This window comes from Dama dama, unplaced genomic scaffold (genome assembly GCF_033118175.1).
Source record: "Dama dama isolate Ldn47 unplaced genomic scaffold, ASM3311817v1 ptg000080l, whole genome shotgun sequence".
Lineage (NCBI taxonomy): Eukaryota > Metazoa > Chordata > Mammalia > Artiodactyla > Cervidae > Dama > Dama dama.
This window is the reverse complement of record NW_026870899.1, coordinates 1,991,907-2,004,513: the sequence shown is the minus strand read 5'-3', so window position 1 is coordinate 2,004,513 and position 12,607 is coordinate 1,991,907.

Genomic DNA, 12,607 nt, shown 5'->3' with positions numbered 1-12,607 from the left:
ATGTTCCTCATATTTATCACACCGTTTCATACTCCTCATATTTTTTACACCTTTTCATGTTCCTCGTATTTTTCAAACCTTTTCATGCTCCTCATATTTTTCAGACATTTTCATGCTCCTAGTATTGTTCACACCTTTTCATGCTCCTCGTTTTTTTCACACCTTTTCATATTCCTCGTATTTTTCACACCTATTCATGCTCCTTGTATTTTTCAGACCTTTTCGTGCTCTTCATATTTTTCACAGCATTTCATGCTTTCGCATTTTAACACCGTTTCAAGCTCCTCATATTTTTCACACCTTGTCATGCACTTTGTATTTTTCAAACCTTTTCATGCTCTTTGTATTTTTCACAACTTTTCATGCTTTTCATAATTTTTCACACCTTTTCATTGTCTTCGAATATTTCACACCAGTCATGCTCTTTGTATTTTTCACACCTTTTCAAGCTCTTCATACTTTTAAAACCATTTCATGCTCTTCATATTTTTCACAACTTTTCATGCTCTTCATATTTTTTACATATTTCATGCTTCTCATATTTTTCATACCATTTCATGCTCCTCATATTTTTCACATCTTTTCATGCTCCTCATATTTTTGACACCTTTTGAAGTCTTCATATTTTTCACACCGTTTCATGCTCTTCATATTTTCACACCGTTTCATGCTCCTCATATTTTTCACACCTTTTCATGCTTCTCATATTTTTAAGATCTTTTCATGCTTCTCGTATTTTTCAGACATTTTCATGCTCCTAGTATTTTTCACACGTTTTCATGCACCTCGTATTTTTCACACCTTTTCATGCTCTTCGTAGTTTTCACACCTTTTCATGCTCCTCATATTTTTCAGACCTTTTCGTGCTCCTCATATTTGCAGACCTTTTCGTACTCCTCATATTTTTCACACCTTTTCATGCTCATCATATATTTCACAACTTTTCATGCTCTTCATATTATTGACATATTTTAATGCTCCTCATATTTTTCACATCTTTTCATGCTCCTCATATTTTTGACACGTTTAAAAGGTCTTCATATTTTTCACACCGTTTCATGATCTTCATATTTTCACACCATTTCATGCTCATCAAATTTTTTAGACTTTTTCATGCTCCTCATATTTTTCAGACCTTTATATGCTCCTCGTATTTTTCACACCTTTTCATGCTCCTCGTGTTGTTCACACCTTTTCATGCTCCTCGTATTTTTTCCAGACCTTTTCATGCTCCTGTTTTTTTCACACATTTTCATGCTCCTCGTATTTTTCACACCTTTTCATGCTCTTCGTATTTTTCGCACATTTTCTTTCTCATCGTATTTTTCACACCTTTTCATGCTCCTCGTATTTTTCATACCTTTTCATGCTCCTCGTTTTTTTCAGAGATTTTCATGCTCCTAGTATTGTTCACACCTTTTCATGCTCCTCATATTTTTCACACCTATTAATGCTCCTTGTATTTTTCAGACCTTTTCATGCTCTTCGTATTTTTCACAGCATTTCATGCTTTCACATATTTCACACCGTTTCATGCTCCTCGTATTTTTCACATGTTTTCATGCACTTTGTATTTTTCAAACCTTTTCATGCTCTTTGTATTTTTCACAACTTTTCATGCTTTTCATAATTTTTCACACCTTTTCATTGTCTTCGTATATTTCACACCATCATGCTCTTTGTATTTTTCACACCTTTTCAAGCTCTTCATACTTTTAAAACCATTTCATGCTCTTCATATTTTTCACAACTTTTCATGCTCTTCATATTTTTTACATATTTCATGCTTCTCATATTTTTCATACCATTTCATGCTCCTCATATTTTTCACATCTTTTCATGCTCCTCATATTTTTGACACCTTTTGAAGTCTTCATATTTTTCACACCGTTTCATGCTCTTTATATTTTCACACCGTTTCATGTTCCTCGTATTTTTCAGACCTTTTCATGCTCCTACTATTTTTCCCACCTGTTCATGCTCCTTGTATTTTTAGCACATTTTCTTTCTCATCGTATTTTTCACACCTTTTCATGCTCCTCGTATTTTTCACACCTTTAATGCTCCTCGTATTTTTCACACCTTTACATGCTGTTCGTATTTTTCAAACCTTTTCATGCTCTTCGAATTTTTCACACATTTTCATGCACTTCGTGTTTTCCACATATTTTCTTGCTGCTCGTGTTTTTCACACCGTTTCATGCTCTTCATATTTTTAACACCGTTTCATGCTCTTCATATTTTCACACCGTTTCATGCTCCTCATATTTTTCACACCTTTTCATGCTTCTCATATTTTTAAGATCTTTTCATGCTTCTCGTATTTTTCACACGTTTTCATGCACCTCGTATTTTTCACACCTTTTCATGCTCTTCGTAGTTTTCACACCTTTTCATGCTCCTCATATTTTTCAGACCTTTTCGTGCTCCTCATATTTGCAGACCTTTTCGTACTCCTCATATTTTTCACACCTTTTCATGCTCATCATATATTTCACAACTTTTCATGCTCTTCATATTATTGACATATTTTAATGCTTCTCATATTTTTCACATCTTTTCATGCTCCTCATATTTTTGACACGTTTAAAAGGTCTTCATATTTTTCACACCGTTTCATGATCTTCATATTTTCACACCATTTCATGCTCATCAAATTTTTTAGACTTTTTCATGCTCCTCATATTTTTCAGACCTTTATATGCTCCTCGTATTTTTCACACCTTTTCATGCTCCTCGTGTTTTTCACACCTTTTCATGCTCCTCGTATTTTTTTCAGACCTTTTCATGTTCCTGTTTTTTTCACACATTTTCATGCTCCTCGTATTTTTCACACCTTTTCATGCTCTTCGTATTTTTCGCACATTTTCTTTCTCATCGTATTTTTCACACCTTTTCATGCTCCTCGTATTTTTTTCAGACCTTTTCATGCTCCTGTTTTTTTCACACCTTTTCATGCTCCTCGTATTTTTCATACCTTTTCATGCTCCTCGTTTTTTTCAGAGATTTTCATGCTCCTAGTATTGTTCACACCTTTTCATGCTCCTCATATTTTTCACACCTATTAATGCTCCTTGTATTTTTCAGACCTTTTCATGCTCTTCATATTTTTCACAGCATTTCATGCTTTCACATATTTCACACCGTTTCATGCTCCTCGTATTTTTCACATGTTTTCATGCACTTTGTATTTTTCAAACCTTTTCATGCTCTTTGTATTTTTCACAACTTTTCATGCTTTTCATAATTTTTCACATCTTTTCATTGTCTTCGTATATTTCACACCAGTCATGCTCTTTGTATTTTTCACACCTTTTCAAGCTCTTCATACTTTTAAAACCATTTCATGCTCTTCATATTTTTCACAACTTTTCATGCTCTTCATATTTTTTACATATTTCATGCTCCTCATATTTTTCATACCATTTCATGCTCCTCTTATTTTTCACATCTTTTCATGCTCCTCATATTTTTGACACCTTTTAAAGGTCTTCATATTTTTCACACCGTTTCATGCTCTTTATATTTTCACACCGTTTCATGTTCCTCGTATTTTTCAGACCTTTTCATGCTCCTACTATTTTTCCCACCTTTTCATGCTCCTTGTATTTTTAGCAGATTTTCTTTCTCATCGTATTTTTCACACCTTTTCATGCTCCTCATATTTTTCACACCTTTTCATATTCTCATATTTTTCAGATCATTTCATGCTTCTCGTATTTTTCAGACATTTTCATGCTCCTAGTATTTTTCACACGTTTTCATGCACCTCGTATTTTTCACACCTTTTCATGCTCTTCGTAGTTTTCACACCTTTTCATGCTCCTCATATTTTTCAGACCTCTTCGTGCTTCTCGTATTTGCAGACCTTTTCGTACTCGTATTTTTCACACCTTTTCATGCTCCTCATATATTTCACAACTTTTCATGGTCTTCATATTATTGACATATTTTAATGCTCCTCATATTTTTCACATCTTTTCATGCTCCTCATATTTTTGACACGTTTAAAAGGTCTTCATATTTTTCACACCGTTTCATGATCTTCATATTTTCACACCGTTTCATGCTCCTCAAATTTTTTAGACCTTTTCATGCTCCTCATATTTTTCAGACCTTTATATGCTCCTCGTATTTTTCACACCTTTTCATGCTCCTCGTGTTTTTCACACCTTTTCATGCTCCTATTATTTTTCACACCTTTTCATGCTCCTCGTATTTTTCGCACATTTTCTTTCTCATCGTATTTTTCACACCTTTTCATGCTCGTCGTATTTTACAGACCTTTTCATGCTCCTGTTTTTTTCACACCTTTTCATGCTCCTCGTATTTTCACCACTTTTCATGCTCCTCGTATTTTTCAGACCTTTTCATGCTCCTACTATTGTTCCCACCTTTTCATGCTCTTCGTATTTTTCGCACATTTTCTTTCTCCTCGTATTTTTCACACCTTTTCATGCTCCTTGTATTTTTCACACGTCTTCATGGTCTTCGTATTTTTCACACCTTTTCTTGCTCCTCATATTTTTCAGACCTTTTCATGCTTCTCATATTTTTCACACCTTGTCATGCTACTCGTATTTTTTAGAACTTTTCATGGTCCTCGTATATTTCAGACCTTTTCGTGCTCCTTGGATTTTTCACATCTTTTCATGCTCCTCGTATTTTACAGACCTTTTCATGCTCCTCGTATTGTTCCCACCTTTTCATGCTCTTTGTGTTTTTCAAACCTTTTCATGCTCTTCGAATTTTTATACATTTTCATGCTCTTCGTGTTTTTCACACATTTTCATGCTATTCGTGTTTTTCACACTTTTTCATGCTCCTCATATATTTCACACCTTTTCATTTTCCTCGTATTTTTCACACCTTTTCATGCTCCTCGTATTTTTCACACCTTTAATGCTCCTCGTATATTTCACACCTTTACATGCTCTTCGTATTTTGCAAACCTTTTCATGCTCTTCAAATTTTTCACACATTTACATGCACTTCGTGTTTTCCACAACTTTTCATGCTGCTCGTGTTTTTCACACCATTTCATGCTCTTCATATTTTTCAGACCGTTTCATGCTCCTCAAATTTTTCACACCTTTCCATGCTTCTCGTATTTTTCAAACTTTTTCATGCTCCTGTATTTGTCACACTGTTTCCTGCTCTTCATGTTTTTCACACCTATTCATGCTCCTCGTGTTTTTCACAGCTTTTCATGCTCCTCTTTTTTTTCACATCTTTTCATGCTCCTCGTATTTTTCACACCTTTTCATGCTCCTTATATTTTTCACACCTTTTCATGCTCCTCGTATTTTTCAGACCTTTTCCTGCTCCTCGTATTTTTGACACCTTTTCATGCTCCTCGTATTTTTCAGACCTTTTCATGCTCCTCGTATTTTTGACACCTTTTCATGGTCCTCATATTTTTCAGACCTTTTCATGCTCCTCATATTTTTCACACCTGTTCATTCGCCTAGAATTTTTCAGATCTTTTCATGCTCCTAGTATTTTTCAGACCTTTTCATGGTCCTCGTATATTTCAGACTCTTCGTACTCCTCGGATTTTTCACACCTTTTCATGCTCCTCGTATTTTTCCACACATTTTCATGCTCTTCGTGTTTTTCACACCTATTCATGCTCCTCGTGTTTTTCACACCTTTTCATGCTCCTCGTATTTTTCTGACCTTTATATGCTCCTCATATTTTATAGACCTTTTCATGCTCAACTCATTTTTCAGACCTTTTCATAGTCCTCATACTTTCAAACCTTTTCGTGCTCCTCGTATTTTTCACACCTTTTCATGCTCCATGTATTTTTCACACCTTTTCATGCTCCTCATATATTTCACAACTTTTCATGCTCTTCATATTTTTGATACATTTTCATGCTCCTCCTATTTTTCATACCTTTTCATGCTCCTCATATTTTTCACATCTTTTCATGGTCCTCATATTTCTGACTAGTTTTAAAGGTCTTCATGTTTTTCACACCATTTCATGCTCTTTATATTTTCACACCGTTTCATGCTCCTCACATTATTTAGACCGTTTCATGCTCCTCATATTTTTCAGACATTTATATGCTCCTCGTATTTTTCACACCTTTTCATGCTCCTCGTATTTTACAGAGCTTTTCATGCTCCTTGTTTTTCTCACACCTTTTAATGCTCTACGTATTTTTCACAACTTTTCATGGTCCTCGTATTTTTCAGACCTTTTCATGCTCCTACTATTTTTCACACCTTTTCATGCTCCTCGTATTTTACAGAGCTTTTCATGCTCCTTGTTTTTCTCACACCTTTTAATGCTCTACGTATTTTTCACAACTTTTCATGGTCCTCGTATTTTTCAGACCTTTTCATGCTCCTACTATTTTTCACACCTTTTCATGCTCCTCGTATTTTTCACACCTTTAATGCTCCTCGTATATTTCACACCTTTACATGCTCTTCGTATTTTGCAAACCTTTTCATGCTCTTCAAATTTTTCACACATTTACATGCACTTCGTGTTTTCCACAACTTTTCATGCTGCTCGTGTTTTTCACACCATTTCATGCTCTTCATATTTTTCAGACCGTTTCATGCTCCTCAGATTTTTCACACCTTTCCATGCTTCTCGTATTTTTCAAACTTTTTCATGCTCCTGTATTTTTCACACTGTTTCCTGCTCTTCATGTTTTTCACACCTATTCATGCTCCTCGTGTTTTTCACAGCTTTTCATGCTCCTCTTTTTTTTCACATCTTTTCATGCTCCTCGTATTTTTCACACCTTTTCATGCTCCTTATATTTTTCACACCTTTTCATGCTCCTTATATTTTTCACACCTTTTCAGGCTCATTATATTTTTGAGACCTTTTCATGCTCTTCGTATTTTTCACATCTTTTTATGCTCCTCCTGTTTTCCAGACCTTTTCATGCTCCTCGTATTTTTCAGACCTTTTCCTGCTCCTCGTATTTTTGACACCTTTACATGCTCCTCGTATTTTTCAGACCTTTTCATGCTCTTTGTATTTTTCACAGCATTTCATGCTTTCGCATTTTTCACACCGTTTCATGCTCCTCATATTTTTCACACCTTTTCATGCACTTTGTATTTTTCAAACCTTTTCATGCTCTTTGTATTTTTCACAACTTCATGCTCCTCGTGTTTTCCAGACCTTTTTATGCTCCTTATATTTTTCACACCTTTTCATGCTCCTCCTATTTTTCACACCTCTTCATGCTCCTTATATTTTTCACACCTTTTCATACTCCTCGTATTTTTCACACCTTTTCATGCTTCTTATATTTTTCACACCTTTTCAGGCTCCTCGTATTTTTCACACCTTTTCCGGCTCCTCATATTTTTGAGAACTTTTCATGCTCTTCATATATTTCACACCTTTTTATACTCCTCCTGTTTTCCAGACCTTTTCATGCTCCTCGTATTTTTCAGACCTTTTCATGCTCCTCGTTTTTTTTCAGACCTTGTCATGCTCCTCGTATTTTTCAGACCTTTTCATACTCCTAGTATTTTTCAGATCTTTTCATGCCTCTCGTATTTTTCAGACCTTTACATGGTCCTCGTATATTTCAGACCTTTTCGTTCTTCACGGATTATTCACACCTTTTCAGGCTCCTCATATTTTTGAGACCTTTTCATCCTGTTCGTGTTTTCACACCTTTTCAAGCTCTTTGTATTTTTGACACTTTTTCGTGCTCTTCATATTTTTCACATCTTTTCATGCTCCAAGTATTTCTTAGACCTTTTCATGCTCCTCGTGTTTTTCAGAACTTTTCATGCTTCTCGTATTTTTCAGACCTTTTCATGCTCCTCGTATTTTTCACAGCTTTTCATTCTCCTCGTATTTTTCAGACCTTTTCATGCTCCTCGTATTTTTCACAGCTTTTCATTCTCCTCGTATTTTTCAGACCTTTTCATGCTCCTCGTATTTTTCACACATTTTCATGCTCTTCGTGTTTTTCACACCTATTCATGCTCCTTATGTTTTTAACACCTTTTCATGCTCCCTATATTTTTCACACCTTTTCAGGCTCCTCATATTTTTGAGACCTTTTCATGTTCTTCGTGTTTTCACACCTTTTCAAGCTCTTTGTATTTTTCACACTTTTTCGTGCTCTTCATATTGTTCACACCTTTTCATGCTCCACGTATATTTTAGACCTTCTCATGCTTCTTGCGTTTTTCAGAACTTTTCATGCTTCTCGTATTTTTCAGACCTTTTCATGCTCCTCATATTTTTCAGACCTTTTCATGCTCCTCGTGTTTTGCAGACCTTTTCATGCTCCTCGTATTTTTCAGACCTTTTCATGCTCCTCGTATTTTTGACACCTATTCATGCTCCTCATATTTTTCAGAACTTTTCATGCTCCTGGTACTTTTCAGACCTTTTCATGCTCCTCGTATTTTTCAGACCTTTTCATTCCCCTCCTATTTTCAGACCTTTTTTGCTCCTCATATTTTTCATACCATTTCATGCTACTCATATTTTTCACATCTTTTCATGCTCCTCATATTTTTGACACCTTTTAAAGGTCTTCATATTTTTCACACCGTTTCATGCTCTTTATATTTTCACACCGTTTCATGTTGCTTGTATTTTTCAGACCTTTTCATGCTCCTACTCTTTTTCCTACCTTTTCATGCTCCTCGTATTTTTCTCACATTTCCTTTCACATCGTATTTTTCACAGCTTTTCATGCTCCTCATATTTTTCACACCTTTTCATGCTCCTCGTATTTTTCACACCCATTCATGCTCCTTGTATTTTTCAGACCTTTTCATGCTCTTCGTATTTTTCACACCTTTTCATGCTCCTCATATTTTTGACACCTTTTAAAGGTCTTCATATTTTTCACACCGTTTCATGCTCTTTATATTTTCACACCATTTCATGTTGCTTGTATTTTTCAGACCTTTTCATGCTCCTACTCTTTTTCCTACCTTTTCATGCTCCTCGTATTTTTCTCACATTTCCTTTCACATCGTATTTTTCACAGCTTTTCATGCTCCTCATATTTTTCACACCTTTTCATGCTCCTCGTATTTTTCACACCCATTCATGCTCCTTGTATTTTTCAGACCTTTTCATGCTCTTCGTATTTTTCACACCTTTTCATGCTCCTCATATTTTTGAAACCTTTTCATGTTCCTCATATTTATCACACCGTTTCATACTCCTCATATTTTTCACACCTTTTCATGTTCCTCGTATTTTTCAAACCTTTTCATGCTCCTCATATTTTTCAGACATTTTCATGCTCCTAGTATTGTTCACACCTTTTCATGCTCCTCGTTTTTTCACACCTTTTCATATTCCTCGTATTTTTCACACCTATTCATGCTCCTTGTATTTTTCAGACCTTTTCATGCTCTTCATATTTTTCACAGCATTGCATGCTTTCGCATTTTTAACACCGTTTCAAGCTCCTCGTATTTTTCACACCTTGTCATGCACTTTGTATTTTTCAAACCTTTTCATGCTCTTTGTATTTTTCACAACTTTTCATGCTTTTCATAATTTTTCACACCTTTTCATTGTCTTCATATATTTCACACCAGTCATGCTCTTTGTATTTTTCACACCTTTTCAAGCTCTTCACACTTTTAAAACCATTTCATGCTCTTCATATTTTTCACAACTTTTCATGCTCTTCATATTTTTTACATATTTCTTGCTTCTCATATTTTTCATACCATTTCATGCTCCTCATATTTTTCACATCTTTTCATGCTCCTCATATTTTTGACACCTTTTGAAGTCTTCATATATTTCACACCGTTTCATGCTCTTTATATTTTCACACCGTTTCATGTTCCTCGTATTTTTCAGACCTTTTCATGCTCTTCGTAGTTTTCACACCTTTTCATGCTCCTCATATTTTTCAGACCTCTTCGTGCTTCTCGTATTTGCAGACCTTTTCGTACTCGTATTTTTCACACCTTTTCATGCTCCTCATATATTTCACAACTTTTCATGGTCTTCATATTATTGACATATTTTAATGCTCCTCATATTTTTCACATCTTTTCATGCTCCTCATATTTTTGACACGTTTAAAAGGTCTTCATATTTTTCACACCGTTTCATGATCTTCATATTTTCACACCGTTTCATGCTCCTCAAATTTTTTAGACCTTTTCATGCTCCTCATATTTTTCAGACCTTTATATGCTCCTCATATTTTTCACACCTTTTCATGCTCGTCGTATTTTACAGACCTTTTCATGCTCCTGTTTTTTTCACACCTTTTCATGCTCCTCGTATTTTCACCACTTTTCATGCTCCTTGTATTTTTCAGACCTTTTCATGCTCCTACTATTGTTCCCACCTTTTCATGCTCTTCGTATTTTTCGCACATTTTCTTTCTCCTCGTATTTTTCACACCTTTTCATGCTCCTTGTATTTTTCACACGTCTTCATGGTCTTCGTATTTTTCACACCTTTTCATGCTCCTCATATTTTTCAGACCTTTTCATGCTTCTCATATTTTTCACACCTTGTCATGCTACTCGTATTTTTTAGAACTTTTCATGGTCCTCGTATATTTCAGACCTTTTCGTGCTCCTTGGATTTTTCACATCTTTTCATGCTCCTCGTATTTTACAGACCTTTTCATGCTCCTCGTATTGTTCCCACCTTTTCATGCTCTTTGTGTTTTTCAAACCTTTTCATGCTCTTCGAATTTTTATACATTTTCATGCTCTTCGTGTTTTTCACACATTTTCATGCTATTCGTGTTTTTCACACTTTTTCATGCTCCTCATATATTTCACACCTTTTCATGCTCCTCGTATTTTTCACACCTTTTCATGCTCCTCATATTTTTCACACCTATTAATGCTCCTTGTATTTTTCAGACCTTTTCATGCTCTTCGTATTTTTCACAGCATTTCATGCTTTCACATATTTCACACCGTTTCATGCTCCTCGTATTTTTCACATGTTTTCATGCACTTTGTATTTTTCAAACCTTTTCATGCTCTTTGTATTTTTCACAACTTTTCATGCTTTTCATAATTTTTCACACCTTTTCATTGTCTTCGTATATTTCACACCAGTCATGCTCTTTGTATTTTTCACACCTTTTCAAGCTCTTCATACTTTTAAAACCATTTCATGCTCTTCATATTTTTCACAACTTTTCATGCTCTTCATATTTTTTACATATTTCATGCTTCTCATATTTTTCATACCATTTCATGCTCCTCATATTTTTCACATCTTTTCATGCTCCTCATATTTTTGACACCTTTTGAAGTCTTCATATTTTTCACACCGTTTCATGCTCTTTATATTTTCACACCGTTTCATGTTCCTCGTATTTTTCAGACCTTTTCATGCTCCTACTATTTTTCCCACCTGTTCATGCTCCTTGTATTTTTAGCACATTTTCTTTCTCATCGTATTTTTCACACCTTTTCATGCTCCTCGTATTTTTCACACCTTTAATGCTCCTCGTATTTTTCACACCTTTACATGCTGTTCGTATTTTTCAAACCTTTTCATGCTCTTCGAATTTTTCACACATTTTCATGCACTTCGTGTTTTCCACATATTTTCTTGCTGCTCGTGTTTTTCACACCGTTTCATGCTCTTCATTTTTTAAACACCGTTTCATGCTCTTCATATTTTCACACCGTTTCATGCTCCTCATATTTTTCACACCTTTTCATGCTTCTCATATTTTTAAGATCTTTTCATGCTTCTCGTATTTTTCACACGTTTTCATGCACCTCGTATTTTTCACACCTTTTCATGCTCTTCGTAGTTTTCACACCTTTTCATGCTCCTCATATTTTTCAGACCTTTTCGTGCTCCTCATATTTTTCACACCTTTTCATGCTCATCATATATTTCACAACTTTTCATGCTCTTCATATTATTGACATATTTTAATGCTTCTCATATTTTTCACATCTTTTCATGCTCCTCATATTTTTGACACGTTTAAAAGGTCTTCATATTTTTCACACCGTTTCATGATCTTCATATTTTCACACCATTTCATGCTCATCAAATTTTTTAGACTTTTTCATGCTCCTCATATTTTTCAGACCTTTATATGCTCCTCGTATTTTTCACACCTTTTCATGCTCCTCGTGTTTTTCACACCTTTTCATGCTCCTCGTATTTTTTTCAGACCTTTTCATGTTCCTGTTTTTTTCACACATTTTCATGCTCCTCGTATTTTTCACACCTTTTCATGCTCTTCGTATTTTTCGCACATTTTCTTTCTCATCGTATTTTTCACACCTTTTCATGCTCCTCGTATTTTTTTCAGACCTTTTCATGCTCCTGTTTTTTTCACACCTTTTCATGCTCCTCGTATTTTTCATACCTTTTCATGCTCCTCGTTTTTTTCAGAGATTTTCATGCTCCTAGTATTGTTCACACCTTTTCATGCTCCTCATATTTTTCACACCTATTAATGCTCCTTGTATTTTTCAGACCTTTTCATGCTCTTCATATTTTTCACAGCATTTCATGCTTTCACATATTTCACACCGTTTCATGCTCCTCGTATTTTTCACATGTTTTCATGCACTTTGTGTTTTTCAAACCTTTTCATGCTCTTTGTATTTTTCACAACTTTTCATGCTTTTC